The sequence below is a fragment of the Ambystoma mexicanum genome, chromosome 8, assembly GCF_040938575.1.
Source record: "Ambystoma mexicanum isolate Mex_15411 chromosome 8, UKY_AmexF1_1, whole genome shotgun sequence".
Lineage (NCBI taxonomy): Eukaryota > Metazoa > Chordata > Amphibia > Caudata > Ambystomatidae > Ambystoma > Ambystoma mexicanum.
Window position 1 is genome coordinate 1511602544 of NC_090929.1, and position 17593 is coordinate 1511620136.

Sequence of the window (17593 nt, forward strand, 5' to 3'; positions counted from 1 at the left end):
AATGTCATGTGAGTAATTATTCAGGCATTTTGATCCCGGGATGAGGGAATGATGGATGGATGCATGGGCAGGTGATTTGATACAGAGTTTGCCATGTACAGGGCTTCTTGGGATCTATCCGCCTCCCCTACGCTATGTGATGCAGGGCTGCCATAGTGGGACCATCGTCCATCTGGCCTTGTTGAGCCCTCCCTGTCTCGAGGCGCCCTCAGACACTCGTTTGTGATGGTGTTTGCACCTCGATATAGATGGTTATGAGTCGCAAGTGGTTTTGGGGTGGTGATGTTCCTTTGGAGTGGGCTAGCATGCATATGGCTGTGGATTTCGTGTGATCATTGAAGTGAGTTGTTGGTATGTAGTTCTGATGGCCATTCTGTTCTTTTTCTTTTCTTTTGGTTGACAGGTATCTCCTCCCCTTTTGCCACTGCCATCTGTATGCCACTCCTGCAGATGGATTTTACTCCCGACACCTGCTGCTTCGTGTTAATCAGTGGAGCAGCATTACGATCTTATGGGACGATCGCCAATGGGCCACATGCCCTTACGCAGTACTGGTGGCTCGGAGCAACATTTCGGCCTTTCAGCTGGACTAGTGCCTCCCCATTGGGACGGCCCTGTGGTTCTGTGCGCTTCCATGTTGCCTTTTCGTACGTGAATGTGGCTCTGTGTACCATGGGGGAACAGGGCGACACACAGGTAGTGGCTGGTCATTTCTTGCGGAAGCAGCCCACAATGGTGATTGGTGTTTTGGATTTCATGGCCTGATGGCTGTATGTGCTTGGTGATTTTGATGTGCATAAATTTCTATTCTGATTTGGCCCGTGTAGCGTTTTTCTTTGCAAGTGATGTGGCATATGCCTATTTGGGGGGCGATGTATTGTGAGGAGATCTGCATTGGGTTCCAGCTTCGGGGTTTAGTTGCGTGGTACTGTGCTGTGCGCGTTTGACTACGAAGCCCAGTGAGGTCAGGGATGGGGGCTGCCAATATGCCAGTTTGAATGTTGTCATGCTCAGGGGCGGGGGATTGGGTTTTGTGTAACAGATGCCGGTCAGCCAGGTGGACTGGTTGAATGATGTGGTTTTCGGAATATTGCTGGTCACAGGTGCCTGTGTTTGCGTGCGTTTCTTGGTGGGGGACTGTGGTCATGTCCATTGGGATGGCTTCTGTATTCGTGCCATCTGTGCCCTGCAGCTCCCATTGGCCCCTGTTGTGTTTCTTTTGTTCGTTGGCATGCATGGGTGACTTGTACATTTCAATGGTTGCATTGTGGCTTCATTGCACCTACGGGGAGTTGTACTTTGTGGGCAGGGAGCGGTGTACAGGCACTCAGTGGGGCCGTTTACGGTTGATTCGCGATGCCGTACTTCTCGCCATGGCGGAATGGTACATTCCGCCATGCCTGATGGCGTTAGGTACATGTCCGCTAGGGTCGGAATTGGCGTACCGTTGCACCATGGTGGTGTTTGCGGTTTGGCATGGCCCGCGCGCGCGTGCTTGGTGCAGTTAGCGTTGGCGTTCACTACGGTGTCGCTAATGGCTTCGTACTTTGCGGTGACGGGTCATAGTCGCACCGAGCGCTATTCGATGGCGGTATTGCATTTCCGCCATCGTTTTTCGATTTCCGCCAGGGTCGTAATGAGGGCCAATATCTCTTACCGCTGGCCCCACTGCCATGAACAAAGTGTTTTTAAGTCATCATCTTTTGGTCCTATGGCCCCAGCTTAGAACTTAAAATCTCGCAGCCAAGTGGTCCAGCGGGGTCCTAGGTTTGATGTGTCTCTTATTTCAAATGGTCTTGGCATGTGCATGACTTGTGCCGTACCACTTGCTGCCTGTGCCTGTTGGCCATCTCCTTGTGCATCTGCGCTTCCTGATGAAGACGCGGTGGCTTGTGCCGTGTCAGACATGGTTGCGTCTGTGCTTTGTAAAACCTTCTGTTCTGTCGCTTTAGTTGTTGAGATTGATGGTCTCCTGTGGGATGCACAGTGCTTGTGCGCTGTACTTGGTACTTTTCAGGTGTCTGATTAGGTGCTGGTGCAAGTGAAGTCCTTCTGATGGCGTTTGCTCTTCAGCAAATGTGTTATTTGCCGTATTGTGTAATTTCCGTGGTCTTATGTCCCTTGCATGGGGTTTATCATGTGTGCCTCAGCAGCTGTGTGACACGTTTCCTTTCTGCGTTACGTTCGTGAGATATTGTTCCCTTGATATGGTCCCTTTAAGGCCGTGTCGGCTCTACTGTTGCCGTTCATATGGGGCGGCGGGGCGGCAGTGATTTACAACTACTGCACGTGCTGTGCCCGTCGCACGCGTATATCGTGCGGCTGTACAGCGGCTCTCCTGTTGCTATGCTGGTGAGGCGCCGGGGCAGCCACAAGCCGTAATGGGTTCCGCGTGCCTTGCCTGATGTACACGCGGTCCTCGTGCCTATGCGGCGGGTTCTACTTCAGCTGGAGCCGTTGGTGGGAGGCGCGCCGACACGCTCAACTGCCTGACGGCAGGCCTCACTCCCAGGCACGAGTGGTTTGGGCACCCCTCGTCGCCATTGTTGAAGCCTGAGGCGGCGGGGCCTGCAGGCTCACGTAATAAAACACGGAGCCAAGCTGATATGCAACTACCTTTATTCAACACAATCGACAACTGCCAGAAACCCGTGCACGCCCCTCCCTAGCCCCAACGTCACGTCCTTGTCTCTCCAGGCGCCCGTGGTCCTCAACCAGACCACGCCCACATAACGATGTGGACTCGCGGACAATCCATAAGATGCGTTCTGCACAGATCTTCATAGACACGCGTTTTCCCGCCCACTAAGGTATTTCTTCAAACCGCATACCGACTTGACGATAATACACCGATTTACAAGACAGATAAATAGCACAATCACCTCACTAGCAGGAGGGATATGAGCAGAGGCGTTGCTGGGGGGGGGGCTTAAGGGGCTAAAGCCCTGGGTCTTTTGGTTGTAGCCCCGGATAGAATCTCAGGGGCTACAACCAAAAGTTACCTAGCCCCGAGTCCCGGCAGTCCCGACATTAGCTTAGCCCCTGATCTTTTCCAGACCTAGCAACACCCCTGGATATGAGCACAGTAAGGAGAAAATGAAGACGCTATAGCACCACAATTAGAACGGTACGCATGCCATGTTTAAAAATGTTAAAGGTTTAAACGTGACAGAAAGTAACAAGGAAATGTAAGCGATCTAACGTGCTTCTTCATGTTCTCTTAAATGTTGTTACTTGTTGTACATGTCTGTTTTGTGGCCTGGCACTTTTGAATGTTCCTTCTCTAAATGAATTACACACCGAACCCCGGTGTACTATGTTTCATTGGATGCAAATGTGATATGCCATGACTGGTTCTGCTGACCTACATGTGAACATTGTTCATATTTGCTAATAATACTGCACACTATGGGCTTCTGATGTGTTATGTAAATATGGATTGATTAACTATGGATCAGGCGCAAAAATGAGGGCCTGATGAAGGACTCTCTGTTCAGTCCGAAATGCATTGGTATTTTTCTGCATCTGCACTTTAATACAATTGAATAAATCACTTGAACCTGTAAACCACAAAACTACTGAACATTTGTGCGTATGTTAAACTTGAACCTAGAAGGTTTTTACAAAAAGTCCTTTCTACCTTCAAATCATCTTTAAGCCAACCCAGCATGGCAAATAGGGTGTGCATCCCACACGGAAGGCTGATCAGCCTAGGTCTCTCTTCAGTTTTCCAGTTCCTTCTCCCTTTCCATTGTGAGCATTGCTGCGGAGGGGAAGGCCCGACACAGCAAGTGTTCCAAAACCGGCGAGGCACGAGGCAGCCGTAGGTAAGGCCGGTGGGAAGGGAATTGGATGAGGGAGGTGGGGGCAAGTGGATGTAGGCATCCAAGGGCTTTTCACCCCGAAACGGAAGATGGTGCCCTCCAACTCTTGAGGATGCTCGGAGTGCAGGCAATGCCAAGAGGTATGGCCCACCTTGCAAGTTTCTTGATGGACTTGGATACTCCCTGACCATCCCTGCCAGGTGCTAATATAACTGAAAACAACAGCAAAATAGTCAGGGGCTCATTGTCTAAGTTCGCAGAATGCATAAATAGGTGTTCCAAGCAGGTGCAGAACACCTGGCTTTACTCCTTTGTTTTGCTGCAGGGCATTTTCCTCATTTTTGCAGGCTGTGTGTGGACATGGAATGGGCTCACCATTTCTGCCTCCTTTCTCCACTCTGCCAACAAAAACACATTGGCCCTCATTACGACCTTGGCGGAGAACCATGGTGCTATTAGCACCATGGTCCATGGCGCTAAGTTGCCAACTCCGCCATGGTGGTTGGCGGACTTACCGCCCCATTCCGACCTTGGCGGGGCGGTAAGTCCCCAATCCCCATTTACCCTTCCCCATTCCCATTTTTGCCCCATAGGGCATATTGGGAGTGGGGAAGGCGTTAATTACGCCACCGTAAATTACGGTGGCGTAATTAACAACAAGGTCCCTTAGCGCCATGGATTTTAACACCTGCTAAAAGCAGGTGTTAAATCCGCCATGGCGCTAAGGGAACTCGTACTCAGGCGGTAAGGGTCGGCGATGTTTACGCCGGCGTAAACCCCTTACCGCCTGGGTCGTAATGAGGGCCATTGTTTTCCACATGTCGTTTTCACGGTGGCAGAAAACTTTGATTCCTAATGAATCTGCTAGTATTTAGCACCTGCCAAAAGGCGGCGGATTCCATAGATGCTCATTGCAAATGCCTCCCACAATTGCACATTGTGGGAGGTATTTACACTTTCTTGCACCATGAAGTGCAAAACGTAGTGCAGACCTGTTTTAGGCAGGTATAATAATATTATTTTCGCTTTGTAGTGCAAATGATGGAAACTACACACAGGGCACTGAAGTGCACATAAGTGCCAACCTAGGCGGCCCCCTCAGTGCAATTTGCATTTTATGCAAAATGAGGCCAATCAAATTACATTAACAACATCGTCATAATAAGAGTGGTTTTTAATCTGGCCCTCGTAGGTCACAACGCATCCCTTCAGGCACGTGGTGGGAAAAAACTGTAATAATTGCCGGGAATATTAGCGACCGTCCTCTGCTACCACCCAAATGAAGGCAGGGGAATTATCAATGTCCCGGATTACAAGCAAGAGGAACTGGGCCGAGGAAATTCACAGGGACAAAAACGCAAAAGTCCAGCCAAGTGACAAAAAATGTACAGTTTTCTTTAAAAACCATCTACTGGGATTGAGACGTGGACAATAGAGCATTCTCCAATACTCTCTCATCCATCTTGAGCCTGTCGTCCCGTTTTGATGCTGTGTGACATCACAAAAATAAAGATACATCCGAAAAACCTAACGCACAGCAGGATTGGTTAATAAGGTAGACTAAGTATATATTGCATAGGGGATTAGTGCCTTGATTGGATAAAACATATATTGTGGCTCCTCCTGCGACCACCTCCTAAAAGTTACAATTAAAAACATGTCAGGTTAGAGTGCTGTGATTGGGTGATGCAACACAAGTGTGAGCTTAATGTGGAAGATGAATAGGGATTGGACAAAGAGGGTGTTCTTAGCCATGGAGCTTTGGAAAGTTACCAGGCCAAGTGCAACTATTCAAGGTGGTGAGAACGGGCCTGAAGGTTCTGCAAGTTCTCAACAAGGTATCATCTCTGATCTCCTAGGCCTTGAGACAGAACATTTGGCTTTGAACCTGGTACTACTTTTGAATCATTCTGCCTTTGGTTGGATGGGAACAGCTACCTTAGCCTGGCACGAAGGAATAGGCTCTGTCTTCCAGGTTCAGATCACATATTCAGGTAGCGCGAACTTGACTTCTCCTGCTTGTATTTACGAGGATGTACAGCTTATTACACACGCAGGTGTCCTATCTCTTCTGTTAACTTGAAACCACCCCCCACACCAGTGTCCTTGGCAAGGGTATGCATAGTGGCTGCACTGGATGCCTGGTCTGCGCGTCTCTGCAGGATTAGCCTGTCAGCCTCTCCCTGTATTTGTGAGTCCTTTCAGCTCATTCCATTCACTTGAAAGTACTCGTGGCTTCCATCTTGATTTACATGGACACCCATGTTAGTTGCGTTTAGCAACAGCCAGCAGTTCATATGTATTCTTGTGCAATTTGCGGTTTCTGCATAGCAAGAGTGTGTCTGTCGTCTATCTAAGTGAGTCATAAGCATGTTCTCCGTGTCTGCCAGCAATCAAAGTGTCTGTGTGCTTCATGTCTAACGCATCTATGTCATGGTGTTAGTCGTGACGTCATCGGCTAGTGCATGGTCTCAGTCAGTCTACCTGATCCATTGACTGCAGGCTTATATCTTCAGTGATGCCATCACAATGGGGTCCAAATGGCTGTCTGAGTGAACAGCGTTTCTCACACCTGCGATACATCGATGATGGAGAGTATGGACCCAGGAATTATGTACACCTATCATTTCTCTGCCGCCGAGATGAGAGTGGGATAGATACAATGAGGGCCATGTTTAGGTCTCCCTGCTTCAGATGTGATGCAATATTTACGAGAGGAGGTTACACAGTAGAATTGCTAGCAGATACATAATAAATCAACAGATACAGGGGTTTGGTCTTGTGCACTGTGTATTAGGTAGTATCTGGCAGCACTTCTGCATTCTCTCAACGGCTGGCTCATCTTTGGAAGCTATGGAAAGACACTGAAGAACTTGTTGCTGGTTGCCCCCTTTATTTCATGTCATGGCCTCCTAAGAGGGATAGACCCATCGCCATGTGTACGCCCCTCTCCTTGGCAGTAGGCATGCACATTTGGGACAAGGAGGCATCTAAATTTCCTCTACCTTTCCAGGAGCGGCAGCATCAATTTATCATACACCGAAGAATGACGGCAAAAGCGGTTTGAGTGCTAGAGGGAGGCTGCACATTTATATCCCACCTTTTTATATGGGGGAGATTGGCCCCTTTGATGACTTAAACCACTCATTGTGGTGAACAAAGGAGAACACCTCTGTAACATCCAGCTTCGACAGTGGGACCTTTTCAGGTACATTTAAAGCAGTACCACAAGACAACTAACTGGTTTGAGAAACTCTTTTTTTCCTCTGGGGATGCATAGATTTGTTATGGGTCTACATGATTCATGGAATCTGTTTTGCCAGATTCAATTGTATCTATTTTTATTCTTGTTGCATTTTTCCCCACAAAATAATGCGAGGGGAGAGCCCTCCAGCTCCCCTCACACCCCACCTGAATTTATACCCCGCGCCCTCGACATTGCAGTGTGAAAAATGCAAAAATGAATTTGATGGAATCGAATTTGGCAAAATAGTATGCAATGGAATACAAGCTTCTTCTGATTTCTTATGAGTGCTAATTGCCAAAATGTCTTATGGTTTTGCACTCTGACTTGGGCAAGAGTTGGGGAAAGTCACCTGGATGAGAGTGTGGCAGCGGGGAAGGAAGGCTTTTATTAGAGTTCAACACTTAACACGGGTATAATATGACTGCCTGCTGGACTATTACCCAATATCAAGCAAAACACAATTCACAAGATCGAGCAGGCATGTTCTGGTGGGATTTTGTGGGAGCAGGCACATATTTGCAAATTTGGTGATCGCGTCTAAGTTGGTTATATTTTCGATCGATGCACTGTTGAGGGCATTAGGAAGTATTGTTGTGTCTCCTGTTCCAAAACAAGCATTGGCAATGCTAACACCTTGGGCTTTAGGACTTCAGTGAAGGACACGCATAGAACTTAAAAATGTGGCTGAGGTCAGGCCTGGCTTAGACACTTATTACAACAGTAGCGGTTTATAGCTCCAAATAAGTCATTAAATGCATTTGAAAAACACTGGCAGGCATTTCAGTGCAAAGTTTGCTGGTAAGGCTTGATTGAAGCCAGCTGAAAGAGTTCCCATGAGGAGGTGTTTTGGATGTGGAGGGGCAGGAACTGCGTGGGAAATGCCGTATGGATTAGAATGGGCAGCAAATGGGTGGGCGAATAACCAAAGCAGCACCTACAAGCTCTGTGTCCCTCCTCATATGCCATTTCTCCCTGTCAGTACGCTAATGAAATAGTTTTGGCTTATAGGAACAGCAAGCGCCACCCAATAGCACAAACTACAAAAAACAGAAAGCCACACACAGACTATACATTTAGGTCAATGATTAAACGTAACACTCGAAGCATGGTGTGAGTACACATGTCACCATCACCTGACTCAAAGGAGCCAATAATAGAGCCCTTAGAAGGATGAAATGCAGAGTCTAGATGTGGCGTTGAAATTCATGGCCTGTAGGTTACATACACACGGATCTCGGCGTTGAGTGCATTAACCAACTGAGTAAAGAGCAGGTGTGCCTCTGGAATCAGAAGGAATGATACACGCCAGCTATGCTACAGGGTTTTAATACGTGGGGCCCGATGAGCATTTGCCATATACTGAATTACCTCTGTATAGAATCCTGGAGGCATCACAGTGCCGTCAAGAACAGAACACGTACACACAAATTACGACTGACCGTGACCGCAATTCCATTGTACCAGAAGAACATTGCGTGATACCCTGATAGAAACTTAAACTTTGTTTCTTTCTGTCGCCACCCCCTCCTATGGATATACAATACCACCACCATGGCATACAATCAGTGCTTCAATTGGGGTAAGAAATTGAGGAGGGGCTCATTTGGGGGCGTGGCTTGCCTGATGGGCGTGGCCTAAAACTTGAAGGCATGGCCTAAAGAAGAGCATGTAAAAATTAACAGGGGTGGTCTCTTCTACATAACTAAGCGCATACTGCAACACTGCTGCTACAAACAAAATGTGTGGTCATGGGCAAATAATTGAATTGCACTGTTGAGGGTGAGGCTTTTTAAAAAGAGCGAAATTTGACTGATTGTAATATAACATACAAGCAATCCCTGTATTCGGGGAGGGGGGCCTACCAACAAATTTTTTACTCAGGGGGCTCGACATTAAAAGGTTTGTATACCACTGCCCTTGCCGAATACGGCCAGGTCATGGTTGCAGAGCCCAGCGCCTGCACGTGGGTGTGCTGCCGACAGGGTGAGGTGAAAGGTGGAAGATGTTGGCTACGAAAGTGCACTACCGGGGACCCTCATATGCCCCCACCCCAACAAGCAAACAGAAACGTTTACAAATGGTTCTGTTTTTAAATGCACTGGGGTGTCCTCTTGAGTGAAGAGCACAATGCCTGCTTGCAGGGGGGCGTTGTGTAATAAATAAGAGACGGTTATGACTGTGTGAGGAAGAGAGGGTGGGAGCAGAGGAGGAGCGTGGCAGAGGCGGTATGTGTCCTGATGAGGTGCGCTAGATGGAAATTGTACTATCGTCTAGTTGCCCGAAACTCGAGTAGACATAACCTACACCCAACCCCCTTTGGGAGTTTACTCTGACTTGGGTTTATATAGAAAGAAAAGTGCGGCAATTATATGTTGTAAACAAGCTTGATAACATATTCCACGTCTAGGACTGAGGCTGATGCACTTTATTCGAAAACAAACAAATATCCAGCAGTGAAATATCTACAATATAGATATGCTGTTTTTAGAATAGCTCACATTGCTTTGTTTTGCACAGGTACGAAAGGTTTTGGGTATGAATGGGGATGAAAGTAGATGGGATGAATGACGTGTGATACGTGTTCACTGGTTGGTGTGATATATCTATGCTATATATAGTTGGTTTTTAAGCATGGACAATTCATAAATCTTATAGTATATTTTGTAGATATATTTTCATGATAATCAGTTTACGAACAAAATGAAAAGAAATTTCACAAAAACAAGGTCCTGTCTAGAAATCACTCCTTTTTTAAGCAGGTTATTCCTTGAAAGGGATTGAGTGGTGTTTGAATACGCAAATTGTATTGAAAATGGTTGGAGGGTGTGCATCTGTCTACTGACATTTGCAATTTTGTGTATGGTGTGTGTGTTTGGGCTTGTAAAAATAACAACACCGGAGCTTATAAACATCCCCCCGCCCACCAAAAAAGGACAGATTAACCATGCAAGTGGAAAATTTGCGCTGCAGATGTAGTCACTTAACACGAAATTGAGTTCACCGGACACCAGCCGGGTGAAATGCCACTTGAATCACATGGTCAAACCTCCTCTAGTGATGATGAGTCTGAAGTACTTATGTCTGAATTTTTCATGCTATCGTAAACATCATCGTCTTCATCAATATCTATTGCCATCAACTCTTTTACTGTTTTCATCTCATTTGGGTCTTGGTCAGCTCGACCATGAGGTTGTTTTTTCTTTGTCATCATATGCATACATCCTTCCGTACATCCCTCAGTTACCTCAGCGCAAACTATTGGTAGGCAATGTATGCAACAACAGCACGTTAGGAATATTCCAAACACCACTACTAATATTGAAATCAACTTCCATGCGCAAGAACGTAGTATTCCCCAAAACCAAGATCCTATTCCCCAGCCTCCTTCTTCAGTAGGCAGTTCAGAGCTTAGGACATGCATTTTCTTTATCGCTTCAAAGATCGTAGGGGAATAGTCATCGACATAAACGCAACACGCTGATCCCACTATTTTGCAAATTCCCCCACGATCAACCAGGATTACATTGAGAGCCATTCTATTTTGCAGCGTCATTAACCTGATTCCTCTTTCTTCCAACGTCATGTTAAATAGTATATCTGTTGTTGTGTTTATGGTATTTTTTAGTATTCTGGACAGCTGCCTTATATTATAGGAGTTCACTATCTGCCCTAAGAATGGAATTAATGATTTTGCTACATCAGTTGCTATCAAAACACCCTCGTCAGTCCTTTTGACTTTAGTTCTGGATAGTCTGGCCATGTCTGCTGTTTCTAAGAGGAATACTCCTGGGAACAGTAGACCTAGGTAACATATACCTCCCCAGTTTCTGGGCAACCAAGGATATGCTTTCTCTCCTCATATAAAATAAACTGCATCACCTACATATACTGGTTCTATTTCCCATTTTAATACCACTGTATTCATGCATCCAGTATATAATCCGACTGAAAAAGAGCCTTTCTTTTTTAGACAAAAAGTGACAGTTCTTGGGCTATAATTTACTGTGTAAGATGGGGGGATTGCATCTTTGTCCCCTTCTGTTCTTACACGAAACGTCATTACAGATGTCTTTTCTGGTGGGGACAATCTATCTCGTCTATTTTGTCGTGGTATCTTTCGTGTACTTTTCCTCGTGGGCTCTGGGGCCATTACTTGTGCTTTATGGAAAATGGAACAACCCACAGGCTTCATTATTATCTCCTCAAACTCATTCATGTTGGTTCTGTCTAATTGACCCGTACTACTCTCATTCCATTTCCCATAAAACATTGCACCTAAAGATGCACTACATGCAGAACTTAATGGTAATGGCTGTACATACCACCCTATTCCTTTCCCAGCATGCTGTGGTAAATGGGCACATACCCAGCAATTTGCTTTCTTCAGAATTGCATGTGTCATGTTTGAGTCTTGAATTGTCCGACTTGCACAATTCTAACGCTTCTCTCCTCTACACCTCTAGTTCCTTCTCCGTCCATGAGCTGAACCAGAGGTTGACATAAACACCAAAAAAGAACTGCAGATCACTTTGTCTTTCGAGGCCGCAAGTTGTATTGCCTCACTCCTGGTATCGTGTGATCCGTGAACAGTGCCGGTGCACTTCCAGATTCAGGCTCAAAGTCAGCCTGTGGCGCTACTGCAGGTGCTGGTGTGCACCGCGCCAATGATGCAGATCCGTTCTTTGGCGTGTTGGCAAGTGCTGGTGGACGCCAAAGGGGTACATGATTTGTTTCTGCTGGTATATGCAAGGCAGATTTCGTGTTGGCCAGCAGTGATGTCGATTCTGCTGGGCAAAGTTGGGGCACTCTTTGCCCTTCCCCCTCTTTGGCAATCGTCTCAGGCTTTGGTTCGAGTTTCACTTCTCATTTTGGCAGATTTGGTGGCTGCCTACTGGCAATAGTTTCTTCCGTTTCTGGGACCGCTGTCTCTTTCCGGTCATCTGGGTCAGGCAAGTCTTTCAGTGAAGTTGGAATCTTTTTGGCATGGGTGGTATGGATCCACGACTTCCTTCCATCCACCCTTATTGCCATCTGCGTTGCGAAGAGTACTTGATAGGGCCCGCGCCACCTGGGTGCTAACGATGATTTTCTTTCAAAATTCTTTAGCAGCACCCAGTCTCCTGGCTCCAGCGCGTGCCCCGGACCGGTGTATCTGACTGGTAATGCCTCCTGCACCTGCTGATGAATCAAACGCAATTTCTGCATTAAAAGGCCACAATAAGTACTAAGCACAGGATGTTCTACCTCACTAAGTCGTTTTCGCTGTGGTGCGCACCATACTTTTTTTTTTATTTTATTTTTTTATTTGATTTAGTTGTTAGTACAACTTTACAAATTTTCATTTTTACAGATAAACAGATAAAATCAACATTTAGTTACAACATATAAAAATAACTATATAAAATTACAAATAAGTATTTTTTCCCTATTTTCAGGTACAAAAAGTGCAACTTTTAGGAAATTCTTTTTGCATAAGGAAATGCTATGTCAAGTAATTGTATAGCAGCAATGCTGATCGATATTTTTCTTGCACTGAAAATTTCACACCATATTTCATCATAGGATCGACTGACATGTTGCCATGTCATTTCTTTCATCAGTTTAAATCGATGTGGAACAAAGGCATTACATTGGACAATGATATGAGCAAGCGTTTCTGTTTGAGATTTATCATTACAAAACCGACAATGGCTCTGCTTCTTTGTGACCACACCACGTCTTACCAAAATTTCATTGACTGGCCATAGATTAAAACGCAAGATTTTCGTTCTTAAATTTACAGATGGACATTTAATGAGATATTCAGCCATGCTACCAAATTCCTTGTGACCAAAGAGAGATCTATTAAAATCTTTTAGTCTTAGGCATTTTTCTTGAGTGGTTATCCAATCGGTCTTATACATTTTAGTCTTCGCTCGATTCGGATTTGTAATCAATAGATCAATTGATATATGTGCTTCAGCAAGGGCATTCATAACATGTGTTCTCCATCTTTGTGGAAATAAGTGAGTGGAGAATAAAAGGTAATTTGCTAAAATGGCAAGGCTATCTCGCTTATTTATCCCCATAAGACATTTTCTTAGAAGGGTGCACATTTTCCATGTAACTTGAACATGAATGGACAGCAGGCCAAATTCAAATCTCAGTAACATGTTCGGTGTGGACTTGGGCAGTCCAAATACTCGTTTCCAAAATTTTGCTTCAATACCATTCCAGAATTTGAGAGTTCGTGGGAGCAGAGATTCCAAACCATATATAAGAACAGGTATTACCTTTTGCTGGTAAAATTTCATGATCGGAATGCAAGTAAACTTACCAAATCTTGCATGAATTATTCTGGCCTGTGAAATTAAACCTGTTAATTTGGTTTGAATTGTTGTCTCAAGTGCATTTTCTGAGGCAAAGTTGTTAAAATATACTCCTAGATATTTATATTCGTTCACGATCTGCAATTTTTTATTGCATATCGACCATGTATATTTAGTCCGTAGAGACGACTTTGGTTTCCCAAGAATAATAATTTGCGTCTTATGTTCATTCACTGTGAGATTATTTTTTGTCACATAAAGATCGAGGACATTTAATAAATGTTGGAGCCCACTGGGAGTTTGGGAAATGAGGACTAGATCGTCAGCATAAAGAAGCCAAGCAACAGCTTGATTTCCCAACTTTGGGGGATCAGATTGTGCCACCGCGAGATCGTCCGCCAAATCAAGCAAAAATAGATTGAAAAGAGTAGAGGCGAGTATGCATCCTTGCTTGAGCCCCCTCTCAGTTGGGATAGATTTAGATAACAGGCCCTCTAAATTAAGTTTCACCTGGACAGAAGTGTTAGAGTGTAGCAAACTCACAATTTTTAACAGTCTCCCTGGGCAACCATAATACGCCAATTTCCTCAAAAGACGCACTCGGTCAACGGAATCAAATGCCATGCGGAAGTCCACAAATGCAACATATAAGGGTTGCTTTCGCATGGCATAGGATTGTTTAATTGCATTAAGAATGGTCAGATTAATAGCTGTTCCGAGACCTGCTACAAAACCCGATTGAAACGGGTCTCTACGCTTATACTGGAGAGACCAATTGTTCAGATCATGTAATATTAGCCTACAGAAGATTTTTCCCGGTACATCCAATAAGGCAATAGGTCGATAGCTCAAAGGATTTTGCCTATCTCCTTTTTTATAGATAGGGACAATGATAGAATGTGTCCAGGAACTTGGAATTTTTTGAAGGTATATGATTAGTTGAAAAAGTGAGTACAAAATTGGTGCCCACATATCGATATGTTTCTTTAAGACTGCGTTCGAGAGTCCATCAGGCCCAGGAGCCCGTGACATGCTTGTTTTATTAATATAATAAAAAATGTCATCTTGATCAAATTTTAAAGTAAAAGGTGACACTATAATGTCCGAGGGCTCGCTTACGGTTGGAGCAAGATATATGGATGAAAAATGGTTGCACCAATCGTTTTCCGACACTCCATTTATATGAGATGATACTTGCGATACGTTGGTTACTGAGTTTAGGAATTGCCAAATTTGTGCTGTATTTTTGTTCTTAATTTGGTCTAACATAGCTTCTCCTTCTTTTTGTTGCTTTGTTATTTTGTATTCTTTTATCCAATTTCTATATGCAGTTTTGATAGCTCTTAATGTGTGAATCTTTAAAGGTGGAGCTAGTTTGAGAGCTTGTCGCTTTTGTGTTTTAAACAGAGCTTTCCTAGTGTGAATTGCAGTGTCATATGGTTGAGCGGACTTTAGTTTGATGTTTTGTTTTGTGGCATATAATTGCATAAGATCAAAAGGAACCAATCTATATGATTCTACTGACATTTGAGAGATTTCTGCATAAGATCTTATATGGTCACGATAGCATGTTAAGGACTCGTGAGACCATTTTAATCAATTTAGAGAATTATTAGTTTCGTATTTGCCCATAAGCGATTGACTTTCTACAATCGGTACTGGGGTCAGCATGATCTTAAATGTTAATGGACAGTGGTCACTGTATTGCGATGATTTGATGGCAAAATCGGTAGTCTGCGCGAATATATTTCTGGAAACAAAAATAAAATCAATGATTGCTGACTGTTTTTGGCTATGCCATGTCGGTAATGGAGGTGAATCCACTGCACTTGTGCCATTCAGCATAATTAAATTCCATGTCTTCATGAATTTGTTCCATAATCTTATACGCTCAAGATCTTTTAAAGTTTCTTTGTTAAGAAGATGCAAATTCAAGTCGCCTGCAATAACAAAATATACAATTTCTCGCACAAGCATAACATTTTCCAGGACATCTGTTATATCTTTCAAAAACTTGGCAGTTGTAATGGCCATTGGATTCCAATAAACATTAATACAAGCAATTTTAAGAGAACTAACCGAAATATAGGAGCATTGGATGAACGGGTTGCTAAAAGGCAATGGAGAAAGGTGGATATTTGCTAGAGAATTTGATGCAATAAGCAGACCTGACATAGGTCTACCTCTCAAAGCACACAATGCTGGTTCAAGTAATATATCGTAATTGTTCCAAGTTGGTGCAGTGGACAGCCAAGTCTCTTGTAAAAAAACCAAATCATAATCACCCAGTATGCTTTCAGGGTTATTAATAAAATGAGAGAAACCTTGAGTGTTCCAACTTAGCACCGACAAATCAATCTGCTCCCTATTTCGATCTAGTTATACTCTAGTAATGACATTTGGGTTCTTGTACATAGGTGTATTAGTTTCATTTCTATGTTTAGGGATGTATGGTTGGAATCTATGGGTAGACTTCAAGCAAGATTTGATAGGTCCTTCATCTTTGTTATTGCATGAGAGTGCAAATCCTAAATCAAATAGTTCGTCCCGGGCAGCCCAAATGATGTTATGAATAATTAGAGACCGACACCATATAAGGACTGTTGTCAGATCCTCACTGCGGGGGAATTCAATCTGATCAATATCATTAGAGTCGATCTCTCGCAAGGATTTCACATCCGAGAAAAGTCTAAGAATACTTTGTCGATTCATGTTGTATGATGTAGTTAGATCTTCTCGTGCCGTTAAGAGCAAGGAGTGTCTGTTTTCTACTTTTGTTTGCTGTCTTCTGCCAGACTTTGTTGGTTTATCAGAAGTAAGCTTTGGGTCTGTCACTTCTTGGTTAGCAAAATGATGTAGGTTTGGTTGTTTTTTGAATTTTTCATCTTTTGGATAGTTTTGCATTTGAGCTTTGGAATTTAGCATCCATAGGCGTGCAATGGACTCTTTAATTTCATTTAGATCTGATTGTGACATGTTATTATTAACAAACCCCTCTCGTGTTGTTTTCTCATCAGCATATGACAATGAGTCAGCAAACGATACTCGTTTTACTGATGGCTTTATTGATTCACTAGGCATCGCATAAGATACAGGATCCGGATAATTAAGAGTCGAAAATTTTGCTGGACCATTAGTTATGATTGGAAAGACTGGGGGGTCAAATTTACGTGTCTCCAGATATAAATCAATTTCCTCCCTTAATGCTTTTCTTGATGATGCAACTACATCTGTCACTTTTGTATTTGGGACACTCACTGCATTTGTTTTTTCAACAGTGGTTCTCGAAGGCACACAGGCGTGTTTATTTTGAATTCTAAAAGATAAGCTTTCAGTCACTGCGTTAAGATCAATGCTAGAATTGATGAGTGGGACAGAGATTAGTGGACTATGATCTTTGTTTTTAATTGCGGTTTGTTGTCCCTCTGCCAATGTGATCAAATCGTTCAATGGAGGATGATCCATGATCATTCCCACTGACTGAGTGCTAACGATGTTTTTTGGCTTCTTAGATTTTGCTAGAGCAACATATTTTTTAGTTATGAGGTTCGCTGCTGTTGTTGATCTAGAATTCGCCCTTGTGATATTATTGACAAATTGTTTGATAGATGGAGAGGCTGTTGCTTTTACAGTTTTCATATTTTTTGTTTTTTTTGCAGCCATTTGGTTAGAGCTCTTTTTTTTTGAGAGATTCTCATTCACTTCATTGATAGTTTTTTTGTCAAAGACAGAGTAGGTCATTTTATGTGTTTGAGCACATTCCAGTTTATTATTTTCTTTTTGTGCTGAAGAACGTTCAACGGAGGGCAATATGACAAGTTCTTGAGGTGCCATTTTTTCTACTATGATACCTGGTACAAAGGGAACCGCTGTCTTGGAAGTGTGTGGAACACTGGATTTGTGTGATTCAAGACAAATTTGAGAGTCCATAATAATTTCTACGATTTGACAATCTGGGTCTTCTATAGTTTGAGTGCTTATACAGGTCCCAATCACACTTTCTTTTAATGTACAACTCGGCTTCTGGGCCAGAGACTCGGCTATTTTTTGTTGTAAATGAGTGACATTATTTATTTTTACATTAATGTCATCATGTAAAAAGGGCATCTCTGATAATAGTTTGGTTTGATTATTTTCAAGAGTATTAACATTAGCAGTGAGGCACTTTAAGGTGCTATCCACTGATTCAAAGAGCTTCGCAAGAGCCATTAATG

The 17593-nt window shown here is 43.7% G+C and overlaps 1 long non-coding RNA gene across 1 annotated transcript in view; it reads left to right on the forward strand.

Moving 5' to 3' along the window:
* The first annotated feature begins 1991 nt into the window (after nt 1-1991).
* The window catches only part of LOC138473172 (uncharacterized), a 147030-nt gene continuing 131428 nt past the window's right edge, over nt 1992-17593 (forward strand). The window contains exon 1 of the long non-coding RNA XR_011268730.1: nt 1992-2810. This is a non-coding gene — a long non-coding RNA (uncharacterized lncRNA). The remainder of the gene's footprint in view (nt 2811-17593) is intronic.